General features: G+C 54.3%; 1 protein-coding gene across 5 annotated transcripts in view; it reads left to right on the top strand.

The window, feature by feature from the left end:
• The first annotated feature begins 2336 nt into the window (after positions 1 to 2336).
• The window catches only part of ARHGAP17 (Rho GTPase activating protein 17), a 154023-nt gene continuing 141270 nt past the window's right edge, over positions 2337 to 15089 (top strand). For 4 of the 5 annotated variants that reach the window (XM_047087842.1, XM_047087845.1, XM_047087847.1 and 1 more), the window contains exon 1: positions 2337 to 2427. The gene's annotated coding sequence lies outside the window, so the exon portion shown is untranslated. Of the gene's footprint in view, positions 2428 to 5926; positions 8721 to 15089 lie in introns of those variants that run through there. The other variant, XM_047087843.1, reaches the window with a different exon arrangement.

A 15089-nucleotide genomic window follows, 5' to 3' on the forward strand; every position in this document is an offset into this window, starting at 1 on the left:
TTCTTGAGCCCTATCTGTCTCACTTTAAGAAGTTTCATTTCTACCTCTTTCTGTTGTAGCTGATGTCGGTAGCTAAGAGTCTGCCGCTTTATTTGAAGCTCCGAGGCTTCATACTTCTCTTCCAGGTGACTACAAAGACTTTTAAGTCTCTGATTCTCCGATCTTAAGGTTTCCCGACTCACTTCACTCTCTTTTCGGTCAGAGTCAGGTCCTTCTCCCACCTTTTCGGTTCCCTCCACGCACACATCTTTGATGACCTCAGAGATGCGGTCAGTGAAGGAAGCCACACTGCCACCCACTTGCTCTAGGGAATGCCCAGGCCACCAAACGAAAAGGACATCGCTGCGGGTCACAGAACTGACCTGGTCCGCTCTGCAAAAAGCGTCCAGCGCAGTCGGACAGTCCCGCTAAGTGTCTCCAGAGGGAGGCCTGCGCGAGGCTACCGATGACATCACAATCGGGCGTTTCTAGGCAACGCCAGCCACACCGCATGCAGGGCTGCTAGGGTCCACGCGACCCCTGCCCACGACCTCCCACCCCTTACCCTCCCCCCACTGCCCCGCGGCCATCCCTGGCGGTCCCCAGGTGCCTGTGAGCACCTGCGGCGGAAAATGCCACTCGCCCTGGACTTTCCCGGGAAGTCCAATCAAAGCACACAGCGCTCTGCAGCTTGTGGTTTCCACCTAACAATTTGTTATTGACATGAATGTACACAATGACAGCACCCATCCACCTAGGAGCGTAGAAACAGGTCTACACCCGCGCCTCGGCACAGTCCTAAAGGGGGCATCCGGAGGCTCCCGCGTACCCCAATCCCTCCCGTCATCCTCTCCCACCATCGCCCCCCCAACCCCCCCCCCCCCCGCGGGTCCCCGCCCCGTGCCCAGAGCGCCCTAAGCCCGGGTGTGGCTGTTCCAGGCCGCCAGGACCGCGGGGTCACGCCGCTGGCTCCTGCTGCCCCCTCCCACCGGTGCCCCGCCTATTAGGGGCCGCGAGTGGGGACCGAGGCGGCGCCTGGACGCGGGGCTCTGCGTGCTCTGCGTGCTGGACGGGGCAGCCCGGGTGGGGGGCGGGAGGCGGGGGCTCGGGCAGCGGGGGCCAGGCCGCGCCCGAGCCTGGCGATCGTCTGTCTGCCAGCTCGGCTCCGCGCGGCCCTGGCGGGAGGCGCCCCTAGAAGTGACCAGGCGAGGGCGGGGCTCCGGCCCGGGAGCAGCAGCCGCCGCCGCTGCAGCCGCCGCAGTAGCAGCCGCAGGAGGCGCAGCCGCCGCGGCAGCAGCCGCAGGAGCAGCAGCAGCAGCTTCAGCAGTAGGCACAGCCCCCCCAGCAGCAGCAGCCGCTGCTCAGCCGCCACAGTAGTAGCTGCAGCCGCCACAGCAGCAGCAGCAGCCGCCGCTCCGTCCCCGCAAGAGCCGCAGTAGCAACCGCTGCCGCCACAGCAGCAGCAGCAGCCGCCGCCGCCGCCCCTCAGTCCCCACAGCAGCCGCAGTAGCAGCCGCCGCCGCCACAGCAGCAGCAGCCGCCGCTCAGTCCCCACCGCAGCCGCAGTAGCAGCCGCCGCCGCCGCAGCAGCAGCAGCCGCCCCTCAGTCCCCACAGCAGCCGCAGTAGCAGCCGCCGCCGCCACAGCAGCAGCAGCAGCCGCCGCTCAGTCCCCGCAAGAGCCGCAGTAGCAACCGCTGCCGCCACAGCAGCAGCAGCAGCAGCCGCCGCCGCCGCCGCCCCTCAGTCCCCACAGCAGCCGCGGTAGCAGCCGCCGCCCCTCAGTCCCCACAGCAGCCGCAGTAGCAACCGCTGCCGCCACAGCAGCAGCAGCAGCCGCCGCCGCCGCCGCCCCTCAGTCCCCACAGCAGCCGCGGTAGCAGCCGCCGCCCCTCAGTCCCCACAGCAGCCGCAGTAGCAGCCGCCGCCACCACAGCAGCAGCAGCAGCCGCCCCTCAGTCCCCACAGCAGCCGCAGTAGCAGCCGCCGCCGCCACAGCAGCAGCAGCAGCCGCCGCTCAGTCCCTGCAAGAGCCGCAGTAGCAACCGCTGCCGCCACAGCAGCAGCAGCAGCAGCCGCCGCCGCCGCCGCCCCTCAGTCCCCACAGCAGCCGCGGTAGCAGCCGCCGCCCCTCAGTCCCCACAGCAGCCGCAGTAGCAGCCGCCCCTCAGTCCCCACAGCAGCCGCAGTAGCAGCCGCCGCCGCCGCAGCAGCAGCAGCCGCCGCTCAGTCCCCGCAAGAGCCGCAGTAGCAACCGCTGCCGCCACAGCAGCAGCAGCAGCCGCCGCCGCCGCCGCCGCTCAGTCCTCACAGCAGGCGCAGCAGCAGCCGCCGCCACCGCCGCCTCGGCCCGGACGCGATGTAGCCGCTCCAGACCCGAGCCCCACGGGCCGCCGCTGCCGCTGCCCTTGAACCGCGAGAAGGAGCTCGCCAAGCAGACCGTGGGCAGGTGAGTGAGCCGTGCCGGGCCGGCCGGGAGCGCTCGGGCCAGGGACCGGGGGTCGGGGTCGGGGTCGTGGCCCAGGCCGGGGCGGGCCCGCTGCCCCGCGGGGCCCCGCGCTCGGGCCCGGCCGCCCGCTCCGCGCCGGGTCCGCTGCGGGTCAGGGAGGAGGGCTGCGCCACACCGCGGCCAGGCGGCCAGCTCGGGGCTTCCGCCCGAGCCCCCGGGAACAGCGGGGCGGGCCGGCCTCCCGGGACACCCCCCGCGCGGGTCCCCGCCGCCCATTGTCCCAGCCCTGCTGAGCATCGTCCTCTGGGATCTGGACCCAAGCTTTCCCCCGGCCTCCCCCCCTCTCCTGGGGCTTTGCCTTGGGCGAAAACTCGGCTAACAGGTGTGCCCGAGGCCGGGCGGGCACGGTGCTCTGGGGGGCGGCATTGTCAGCCTTTCCGGTCGCCCGGCCTCTGCTGACCCACCGTCCCACGTCCAAGTGTCTGAGGCAGTAAATAAGGAAGGGGCGGTCAGAGCCCATCGGAGCCGCTTAGGGAGACTCAGGACTCCCTTGGAGGGACTTTGGAGGGTGTGCCGTCTCCCAACCGTGGCCCCTGTGGACCGGACTGCTCAAGTTCTTGACCTGTAGACATTTGGAACTGGGAGGAAAGAATTGTGGAAAGGCCTTGGGCAAATGGAAAAACAAAAAGAGGGGGGGGGGGCTTTCCAAACAGCTTTTCTCACTTTGGATTGGGGAGCAAATCCTTGTCCAGGTTTCACTGGTATGGATGGCTTCAATGCTTGACAAGAAACGATCGATGATGAAATGACAGAAGAGACCGGAGTTTGTGGTGGTTTTGAGAGCCTCTGGAGGTTGATTATGGTGTGCTGTGTTATCTGGGGTAAATCTTTCAAGGTCTTTCAGGGCAGTGAGCTGTCCTGTCCCCGCTGTTTCTTCCGAGAAGGGGTATGAAAGTGTGACTTTTTCATCGCTTTTTCTTCTTCTTTGTTTTCAACAGTTGAGTAAAAGGGGACGTTTGGTTTGGCCAGAGCACGTGGGGACACTCCTTTTCTGTGTGTGTCTGAAAACACTTTTACCTCCCCTTGAGCTTTCTATATTTGCTTTTTACACTTTGGTTCCCCCCTCCCTCAACGTTTTGCTTAGTTTTGTTCAATTTCGTTGCTACCCCCACCGTGTTATGTTCGTGTGCGCTTATCCTGTTTCCAGAGTGGATCCCTGTCCCTACAGCCTAGCAGTGCCTACTTTTCTGTCATTTGTAGGAAAATGATAGAAATAACGAGTGCCAAGTGGAAGGCAGACGGAATAGTCGTGGGGCCCAAAGCTTCAAGCAGGCATCTGTGAATGAGTTACAAGATAACTCCTTAGGAGTTTTCTCTCCCCCCACCCCCACCCCCCCAGCATTCTCAGTAACATGCATTGTGAAATCAGTATTTAGTGACTATCAAGACACATCTGTCACATTGTCGTTCTGGCCAGTTTGTACATCTCATGAGGAAAGGGGCGTTTGCTCTTTTTGCACAAAGTTCTGAGACTTTTCAAGCTATCAAGCCACTCAGGGTCTCTTTGGCTCCGGCTTCCTCTGTGGCAGCTTCTCTCTTCACGCTTCCGAATTACAGCCGTATGTGCCTCCTTTCGGTTGCCAGAGGCCGCCGAACCTTCTTCCCTGTTAGCCTCTGCCTGGAAGTCTCCAAAGCTCCTTTCACCTCACCTGCCGTATACCTGCCTCCTACTCATTCTTTAGGTGTCCAGGCAAAGGTCTCTGCCTCTAAAAGACCTTCTCTGATGCTCCAACGTGGATTGGGAGTCCCTCTCCTGGCCACTTACATATGTCCACGTAGCACCTGCTTTTCTATAATGCAACGCCTGTTTACTTGTTAGTCTTCTCCATTAGACTGAACGCCTTGAGAGTCCTTGCCATCTTTCTGTTTCCTTGGCCAGCTCTGCTGTGGCTCCTGTCCTAGGGTCGATTCTCCATAAACATTTGTCAGTCTAGCACACATCTAGTTCTTACCAGCTCGCTCCAGTGCTGTGAGCCCAAGAATGGGAACATGAAAGCTGGATAGAGTAAATGGTGATTCGTGGTAGGATTGTACTTCTGGCCCTGACCTTTGACTCTGTTTGAAAATCTTTATTGCTAGATGCCAGCGGAAGCAGCAGCTGTTACGGAGCTGTTAGGAGTGTGGCAATTTCTGTTCCCAGAGCCAAAACTGTTTTCTGGGGAAGCTTTGGCTTTACTCCTGTTGATTCCCTGGATAAGTTTGTATTTTTTCCACGTCAAGAATGACGAAGGACTAGGGAGGAAAAACGGAGGCAAGAGAGAGCCTAGAATTGTAATTGTGTGTTATTGGCGTAGGCATCAGGATTGGGATTTGGGGGGTATTTGGGTCAAGAGGAAAGCTAGAAAGCAGAGAAGTTACCTCTCCCCCCCCCCACCCCCCGCCCCCCCCGCCGCAGCCAGGAGTGATATTCTGTGTGTGAGTGGCTCGCCCATTGTGTCTGTGACGGATGCATAGAGTTCTGAGTGGTGTCTTGCGAGGAAGTATTCTCTTCCCAACAATGAGGACCTCGTTAGTCACCCCACAGTGAGGTTCTGTGGGATGGACGTGTGGGAGAATTCGTAATGGCTAGAAGAAGTTGAGTTCTCATGATGCAGTTTGTGGACAATGGGTGCATGAGTCTGTTTCGGAAGATGGTTTGTGTATCACAGGCGCGAGGATGATGCAGTGGTCTCTTGAGTGGGGTGTCCCAAAGAAGAGAATTAGGATGGCTGATTCATCCGTGCAAGAGACCCTTATTGAGCCCAAATTATGTGCCGTTGTGGAAAGTAGAAAAGAATCCAAGTGAATACAAACGCGGCTTCTGCCCTGAAGGGGCTCCACAGACGTGTGGAAGAGATAGGCAAGCAAAAATGATTATGTACCACGAGGTAAGTCCTTACAGAGGGATGGCTGACACACTAAGTGAAACTCTACTCTTACTGGAAGGAGAGAGGTAACACAACACAACAAAACAAAAAAAACAGGAGAAAATTTGACCAGAGCCTTTCTCCTCTATCTTTCAACACTTCTTTCAAACTTCTGTTGTATTGAGTAGGTCCCTTTTTTTTTTTTATTAAAAAAAATTTTTTTTTGTAAATATTTATTTTTGAGAGAGAGGGTAGACAGAACACGAGCGGGGGAGAGGCAGAGAGAGAGGGAAACACAGAACCCGAAGCAGGCTCCAGGCTCCGAGCTGTCAGCACAGAGCCTGACGCGGGCCTCAAACCCACGAACCGAGAGATCGTGACCGGAGCCGAAGTCAGACACTTGACCCAGTGAGCCACCCAGGTGCCGCGTAGGTCTCTTTTGATTGTCAGTCAACCCACCTCGAGGGGCGCCTGGGTGGCTCGGTTGGCTGAGGATCCGGCTCTTGATTTCAGCTCAGGTCATGATCTCACAGTTCCTGGGATCAAGCTCTGTGCCAATGGTGGGGAGCCTGCTTGGGATCTTCTCTGTCTCTGCCCCTTCCCCGCTCTCTGTCTCAATGACGAAAAAAGAAAAAAACACACAAAACCAAACCAACTGGAATTGTTATAAGCCAAGCTGCGAATTTGATTGGCTCCTATGTGAGGAAAAGAGTCCAAAAGCAACACAGTTGCAGCCAGGGCTGGCTCCAGGGGTTCCGCTCTTTAGGGAAGCTGTGTCCATAAGCAGGAATCACCCACCCCTCCACCCCCACCCCGGCTTCCAACGTGTTCAGTTCAAGTCCCAGGGGGACAAAGAATACCTTTCACTGTGGCCAGAGCCCCAGGATTGACTCTGAAGGTATCTGATGGGGTCAGTGGCCTTTCCCTGGACATGGCAATGGAGTCAGCCCCACCCAAGCCACAGGGGCCTAGAATGGGAGGGTGCTGAGCCCCCTCCCCCGCAAGATAACCGGGGTGTTCTTACCAGCAGGAGGCAGGAAGTGTGGTCTTTTCTAGTCCTGCTGAAAGGAAAGAAAGAGCTTTTTGGAAATCCCTGACGCAGAGAAGCCAGTAGCTGCGGATGGCAGTTGGCGTGGAGGGTGTGGAGGCAGGGGTGCACCAAGGTGGGGAACTTGCGCATTTGGTTGTGAGGTCGATGAGTCCAGGAGGACAGGGATCTGGGGGCCTAATAGCAGAGTTGACTACGCGGGTGAGGCTCTGGAAGGGAGTGTCTCTTTGGGTGTAGGTTTCTGCCAAGATGGAAGCTCTCCCTGGAGGCCTGAATGTTCTCCTAGATAGAGTAGCCTTTAGGTAAGTCGGGGTTGCAAACTCCAAGCCTCAGGGGGCCAGGCTAATAAGAAGAAAATAAGAGCGACTTAGACCAGGGGAGGGCCGTGGGGGACCCGACGGTGCCTGTCTTACCAAAGGGCCTCGTGAGAATGTGGGCCCGCTGTCCGGCCCGACCTTTGGAGTTGTTGAGAAAGGCCTCAAGTCTGGATTTTCATGAAGATGAGGTGGCATTTAATGCCAATCGAAAACAACCACCAGGACCCTGAGCGGGACTAAACAAAATACATCTGTGGCCAGACTCGGCCTGTGGGTCACCAGTGGGCAGTTGCTTGTGGAAAAGGTTGGGGAGGTGAAGATTCCTGTGGTGATTTTTCTCTTTTTCCTCCTGCACCCCACCCTCCTGTCACTGCCTTCTGAGTTCTTGGGTTTGTCGACGAGCTCGTCCTTTCCTTTACAGAAACGTTTCAGAGATCCGAGAGTAGCCATCATCACTACTTCTCTCCTGGTTTGGTTTACCAAGTGCTGTACCGAACCACCTGGCCTGGTCTCACCTACTGGTGCTTGTTATCATTTCTGGTTTAGAGAGAAGAAAAATGACCTGCCGTTGTCTGCCCGGCCAGCGAGTGGCCGAGGCAGGACTTGGGGCCAGGGTGTGACTCTGGACCCCGTGTGTTTCCGACTGTAGACACTGGGCCGGCTGCCCGCCAGGGAAGGGTTCCTGTGGATGAAATGTCTTTGGTGCTTGCTGACTTGCTGGGCTAGATGCTTTTGAGTCAAGTCTCTCGCTGCCTTGTCCACGGCAACTCCCAGAGGTGATGTTATTTATTCCTGGTTTAATGATGAGGAAGCGAGGACTCAAAGAGGTCACCGGGCTAGTTAATAAGAGCGCTGCCGTTCATCAGAAACCAGGGTTCTGCTTCCAAAGCAGATAGAAGTCCTTACTTCACGGAAGGCAACTCTTTTCTTTAAGAAACCCCGTGTTAGAATTCTGTGTGACGACGCTTCCACCGAATCCTGGAAGCTGAGAGTTGGATGTTGCTCTCGCCCAGGGGCTCCCGCCAGGGATGGCCCCCTGGGGGACATTTGGCAATGGCCGGAGACGTTTTTGTTTTTGTCGTGACTTGGCTCGGGCGTGGGGTGCTCCTGGCATCTGGCGACACAGGCCGGGGATGCTGCTGACCAGCCTACACCGCCCAGGACAGCCTCGCCGCACAGAATTATCTGGTCCCAAATGTCAAGAGTGGTGAGGTTGGGAAAGCCTGGTCGAGTCCTTTGAGATTCTGGATACGTGAATCGTGAAGACCAAAGATCCGTGATGTTTGCCTGCAGGGTGAAGGTGCGTTCCGTTTGGTCTGTTCCTTACGTGTGGAAGCATTTCTGACAATCATTGGCCCGTATTGAACACTTGGGAGTTTTCACGTGGAAACCTGGGCTTCCTGCTGCTTCTCAAATCTTGCAAGACCTAGCGAAGCCTGGCATCGCGCCCTCGCGCAGGTACACGTCGTCGTAGCTGCAGCTGCGTAGGTGCTGTCCCGTCTGGGCGGGGCATCGACCGTCCAGTGTGCCCGGGTCCCTACCTGGCTTGTCCTGCTGTGGTACGTTCCTTGCGGACCCCTTCCTGCTCACGGATCTCTCAACGACCTTCTCCAGGAGCAGCAGAGTCTCTGCCTCGCGAGGTAGCCCGTTGCGTCAGGGGCAACGTGAGTCAAAGGCCTCTCTGCCCGTGAGTCCCAGGGGAGTCCTCTGCTGCCACGACGCCTGTGTCTCTCTTCCGCGAGACGGCCCTTTCTGTATTCGGCGTCGCAAACCGCACACCGTGTCCTCGCTCGATCAGCGGTAACGTTCTCCACCCCTCACCTATTCCACACCCTGCCTTCCTCCGCCTTTTCCAGGGGAGGTGGCTGTGCTTGGTTCGCTTCAGTCTGAGTGGATCCCGTCCAGCTTCTGCATAGAGCAGAGGAGGAGAGGAATGTGTTCTCCCCACGACCTCTGAATCCGAGCTTCCGTGGCCTGGTCATCCACTTTACCTCCTGTGAAATCAAACAGGGTTGTTTATAGGTGAGTGAAGAAAGCCCGTGGTTCACTGAACCAAGATGAACCCTAAACAGATGTGGTCACGTGTGGCCTTATGGCGTTGGTTTTACACGTGAAGGCAGCATGTTATTCTAAGAGGAAACGATGTCTGTGGTCGTGGTTCCCAGTGTGTCCACGGCAGCCCCCTGCCCCCGAGATTGGACATGGGTGTATGGCATAGGGTCCCAGAGTCAGTATGCACACCACGCAGTCTTGTCGGACTGGCCTTCATCATTCTGTTTCTGTGTCTCAAATGTAGGCAGATGCCCTCGTAATCAATCCAAGTCTAGATCCACGTACAAATATTATTACACTCCTCCCTGCCGTGTGTGTCTATTTTCTTAAACGTGGATGTGAAAAGTACAGCAGGCCCACGGACCTTTTTCCAAAACCCTAGGGGCCAGATGGGTTTTGGAATTCAGACGTTTCCAGGTTTTATTTCTTTTTTTTTTTTTATTTCTTTTTTTTTTTTTTTTTTACGTTTATTGATTTTTGAGACAGAGAGAGACTGAGCATGGACGGGGGAGGGTCAGAGAGAGGGAGACACAGAACCCGAAACGGGCTCCAGGCTCTGAGCCGTCAGCACAGGGCCCGTCGCCGGGCTCGAACTCACGGACCGCGAGATCATGACCCGAGCCGAAGTGGGACGCTCAACCGACTGAGCCAGCCAGGTGCCCCATAAGTAGCCACTGTTTTCAGTTATACTTCTATCCGTATAAACCCTGCTACCCTTAAAACACCTGGGATCCCAACAGATTTAAAGACGGTAAATAGTTTGCTCTTTCTTCTAGATTTGGCTAATAGGTTCTGTTCAGCGCTGATTTCAATGTCCTCTCGGCCACCTTTCCCTTGACCTTGAAGGGGACATGTTTTACCTTGTTATGCACAGGGCACCCAAACCCTTCTGCTATCACATGTCATCTTTGCAGGCGGGATCTTAACTTACCGGGAGCACAGGTATGACCTCGCATGTCTGACATCCTACCGTGAGGACATTTGTTGGACACGTTTGTTGAGGACATACAAGTCTCCAATCTTTCCGTATTTTGGGGGTTCTGGAGGCAACATATTCCTTGTTGATAAATTTTAGTTCAGCCCATTTATGCTGTTACTTGTAAAGCAGACCACATTGAGTGGGCCTCCACCCAAACAAAGCGGTTGGAGAATACTGTCCTCCCATAGAGACAAATATCCGTGTATGTCTTCCTTTGGCCACAGCCTCCAAACCCACCAATGTCTACCCTGGTCAGAAGTAACCACTGTTTTGGGGTGCCTTGGTGGCTCGGTCAGTGTAAGCATCTGACTTTGGCTCAGGTTGTGGTCTCGTGCCTTGTGATCTTGTGGCTCGTGACCTCTCAGCTCTTGAGTTCAAGCCCCCCCTCTGTCAGCGCAGAACCTGCTTCAGGTCCTCTTTCTCCCTCTCTCTCTCTCACTCTCTCTCTCTCTCTCTGCCCCTCCCCCATTTTCACTCTCAAACAAGAAAAATAAACATAAAATTTATTGCAAACAAAAGAAACAGCCACTGTTTTTTTTTAATTAAAAAAATTTTTTTTTAACGTGTATTCATTTTTGAGAGACAGAGTCGGAGCCTGGGCGGGGAAGGGGCAGTGAGAGAGAGGGAGACACAGGATCTGAAGCAGGCTCCAGGCTTCCAGCTGTCTGCACGGAGCCCCACGCGGGGCTCAAACTCACAAACTGCGAGATCATGACCTGAGCCGAAGTTGGACGCTCAACCGACGGAGCCACCCAGGCGCCCCTGAATTTTTTTTTACGTTTATTCATTTTTGAAAGACAGCACAAGCAGGGGTGGGGCGGAGAGAGAGGGGGACACAGAATCCGAAGCAGGCTCCAGGCTCCGAGCCGTCAGCACAGAGCCCAGCGCGGTTGGTCGAGCGTCTGACTCTTGATTTCAGCTCAGGTCATGATCCCAAGGTCATGGGATCAAGTCCCATGTTGGGCCCCACACTGAGCATGGAACCTGCTTAAGATTTTCTCTCTCTCTCTCTCTCTCTCTCTCTCTCTCCCCCTCTCTCTCCCTCCCTCCCTCCCCTTCCTCTGTCCCTCCCTCCTTCCTGCTCTCTATCTCCTTCCCTCTGCCCCTCTCCTACACTAACCTGTCTCTCTCTTTCTCTCTCTCTCTCTCCCAAAAAAGCACACTATAGTGAGCAAATGCCATGAACAGAATGCTCACAGATGAAATACAGATGACCAGTAAGTATATAAGACTCATTTCAAAGTTATAATTAACCGAAGAAAGCCAAAGCTCCGAGACTGCATTTTTCACTTACCAAACTGGCACAGCTCAAAATGATGATATGTTGCTGTCTTGGGAGAACTGACGAAGGCCGTCACACAGCCATACACAGGTGGGAATATAAACTGGCATTCCTTTCCAGAAAGAAATGTGCCTTGGTGTTTTAAGAACCATTTCTAAAATTGGAACCCAAATCGTCCACCTCATCCTCCAGTCTCTTGTCTTTTTGGATTCCTTTCCTGAACAGTCCCCCTCTGTGCTTTGCTGGGTCCCTTTCCTTCTCTGACCTCAGTCAGTCACAGAGGGTGTCTTTCACATCCCTTCCAGCCGTCTGTCCAGCCGGCCTCTTTCCTTCACCTGTTGCGCAGAGCCACAGCCAGGCTCGTTCATCTGGGGCTTCTTCGCGCCTGTACCTGGGATGCAGGGCGTGGTCCAGAAAGATCGTCTCATGTGGAGGGTCAGGCCGGCCCAACTGTCACGGCCTCCAAGCTCAGCTGGGCTTTAAAGACTGCCTTCCAGCCCTTGGGGCAGTTTCCCGTCCCGGTTTCCTAAGCCTTGTTGCCAGACTTTTACTTCCCTCAAACCTACTCCACCCCTTCTGCAGACACACCCACTGTCCTGGGACGGATGACCTGCCTCCCAGTTCCCAGAGAAGACCTGCTGCCGCCACCTTCCCTGCTGTCAAGGTCATTACCTCCCGCATGCACACCTCTCTCCCCCTCCCCGAGGGCTTCCCTCCTCGGCCTTCCTCTGGCCACTCTGCGTTTCCAGCTTCCCTCTCTCCACTGGCTCTTTTCTGCCACTCGAGATCATCAGGAATAGCACTCATAAAACAGGCCATTACACAGTCAGAGGAGCGTCCCTCCTCTTCCTGCAAGCCTCCCGTCCTATTAATGTGACTAAGTTACGTTGACTTTCACACAAAAAGACTGCTATCTTTTAGCCTTCCTGGCAGCCCTAGAGATTTTTTTTTTTTTACCCCAATGGTTCTTAACCGGAAGCAGTTTTGTCGTCCTCCTCGCCCCCTGATATGGCAGTGTCTCCAGATGGTTGTGCCTGTCCCTGCTGGGGAGAGGGGGACATGTTGCCACTGGGTTTTAAGCGTGTAAGGGCCAGGGATGCTGGTAACATTCTACAGTGTTCTGGACAGCCCACAGGAAGGAATTATTTAGACCAAAATGTCAAAAGTGCCAAGGCTGGGAAATAGTTAACTGTAAATTGCCAAGCCGACTTGCAACCAGAACTTTTCCTTATTCTCCCAAGATGTCAGAGACCTAAGAAGTTAAAAGCTGCAAGCTCAAAGTTGGCAGTCTTCCCTTTATGCTAAACTACCCTAATACTTTACTAGAAAGTAGATAAATCTCTAACAAACACTTCTTGTGCCTGATGTGCCAGTACAGTGAAGCTTAAGGCGTGACATCAAGAATAACATTTAGCCTGGGGGAAAAAAAATCCGTAGTTGGACTGTTTGGTACATCCTTCTGTCGTCACTGTCAGTCTGTCTGGTTCTCTTTCCCAGGGTGCCTGGGTGCAGTCTCACAGCCCTCCTTTGACCGGGACTGCAGACAGCTATGACGAGTCAGTGCTGGCATCATCCTTCCCTAAGAGCTATCCCCACCCAGACTGGTCCAGTATAGATGGCAGATGCCTAAATTCTTTCCTTCTCCGCCTCCCTCTCCCTCCCCTCCGCACGACCGTGCCGTGGTGAGGTCTTCAGGAGATGAGATCTCTTTAACCTTTGTCTCTTTGATAAATGTCATGATTTTAGGGTTGCCTGGCTGGCTCAGTTGGTAGAGCACGCGACTCTTGATCTTGGGGTCGTGAGTTCGAGCCCCACATCGGCTGTAGAGATTACTTACAAAAACGTTACTAGTTTTGTCTTCATCTTTGAAATATTGGCATTTGGTGTGCAATTGCAGGTTGACTGGATTGTTCGTTTTTTCTTCCTTTAGCACTTTAAAATGCCACTCTATTGTCACTTGGTCCTAGTGTTTCTGATGATGAGTCAGCGTCATTCCTGTGTCGCTCCCCTGCACGTTAAGTGCCTCTTTTTTTTTTTTTTTTCTGTCTGCCTTCAAGATTTTCTCTTTCTCTTTCTCAACACTTCAACCTTGATCCTTTTAGGTGTGTTGTTCTCTGTGTTTATCCTGCTTGGAGTTCTTGGAGTTCTGAATAAGTGGATTGGTATTGTTCATTAAATTTGGATACTTCCCAGCCATTGTGTATTCAGTAGTTCTCTGCCCCAGTGTTCTTGGATATTGTTCCAATTTTCTTCCTCTCTGTATTTTCATGTGGATCATTTTTTAAAATTTTTTTCATGTTTTTATTTATTTTCGAGAGAGAGCACGAGTGGGGAAGCGGCAGAGAGAGAGAGAGAGACAGGACAGAGACAGAGACAGAGAGACAGAGGGAAACACAGAATCCAAAGCGGGCTTTAGGCTCCGAGCTGTCAGCACAGAGCCTGATGCGGGGCTCAAACCCACAAACTGTGAGATCATGACCTGAGCCAAAGTCAGACGCTTAACTGGCTTGAGACACCCGGGTGCCCCTCGTTTGGATAATTTCTTTCAACTTCCAAACCTCTGATGAAACCCCTCATCTACTCATTCATTCAGTCCGCCTTTTTCACTAGATGCTCTAAGGTGCTTACTGTAATTAAGTTCCTGCAAAATAATTCCAACATCTTGGCCATCTTTGGATCTAGTTCCATTGACTGTGTGTCCTGATAATGCATAGTTTCTATTTTTCTCCTGTGGTGAGTTTTGACAGGATGCTAGCCACGTGTAGACACTGAGAGTGCCACACCTCTTGTGTCAGGCTGTTCGTGCAGGCACTCAGCTCTGCTAGTCTGTTGTTGCAGGAGTCTGGGCTCTGCTGTGGCTCTGGGCGCATTCAGTTCGCCACAGGCTTCCGCTTATTTGAGGGTCGGATGAAAATGTCTCCTTTGGCAGCTCTTGTTTATCTCAGTTGTCCTGCCTTACCCCCAAACTTAGTAGGACTTGTGTGCCTGCCTCAGGAGAGCTAGAACTCTCCTCAGCTCTCGTGCCCTCCCTACGGTAGTGGACCAGTGCCCGATGCTCATTTTGAGGTGCAGAGGCCGGCAGGGACCGCTCCTCCTCTCGCTCGTTCCCACCGCTCTTCAGCAGGCTCTGCCTGTCTGAGCCTCGGATGGTCCCAGGGTCGGGGGTGTCGTCAGCTGTCCCTTGCCCTCCTTCCGTGGTGGGCGGTGGCCATGCTCCGGGGAAGGGGGCAGTGATGGCCGAGATAGACTTGGTCTCTGCCCCCGTGGATCTCTCTGGCTCGCAGGGAAGAGGTCAGTCATGCACAGTGCTTGGCAGATCACAGCATGCATTGAAGGTGTGGACTTGAGCATTTATTTCCACGGTCCCATAATACGTGCATTATGCAGGTGGACGCGGCCCACGTGCAGTAGTCTGTATCCTGGGAAACAGGGTGGTGTTTCACATTAGTGGCGTTGGGCATTTGAGTGTACCGATGGCAGAAACTTCTCCAGAAATCAGTCCACAATTAGAGTTGGAAATTGTCACGCCAGTTGGAGATTTTCCTTTGACCCTGTGACCTAGTGTAAGCATCTGTGTCTTTCCGGGAAAGTGGAACTGCTTCAGGTTGGGGGCGTTTCCATTTTCTTCTGGCCCAGTAAGAGTGAGACTCCCGTTAGGCACGACTGAAAGGCGGCCATTACCACAACCAGTCAAGGGAACCGGGGAAGACATCAAGGCCTGCACAGCCCTGCTGCTTGTAGGTTTTGGGGATTACAAGGGAAAAAGTTAATGCTTTACCAATAAGTAATAAATTTAAAAATCCTGTCCTATGTAAGTAAGCCTTGTTTGAATGACTAGTGAGATTGCACGGTGGCTTGCATAGGAAAAAACAAACCCCAGAGTAAAATGGTGAGCCGGAAGTGCTTTCCTGCTTTGTATTGTTTTCCCAGTTACAGACAGGAAACATTCAAGTGTGTTTTCAAGCACAGAACATTGGACACAAAGAAGGCTCTGACGAAGCAGAAAAAAGACCTGTACACAAAAAGTTTAGGTCTGTGGAGCAAAATGTCTGATTGAAAACAATGTGATTTAGCAGGT

Source organism: Lynx rufus, unplaced genomic scaffold, assembly GCF_022079265.1.
Source record: "Lynx rufus isolate CCGP_SWC_20201006 ecotype Redwood Valley unplaced genomic scaffold, mLynRuf1.p SCAF_23, whole genome shotgun sequence".
NCBI classification, from domain to species: Eukaryota; Metazoa; Chordata; class Mammalia; order Carnivora; family Felidae; genus Lynx; species Lynx rufus.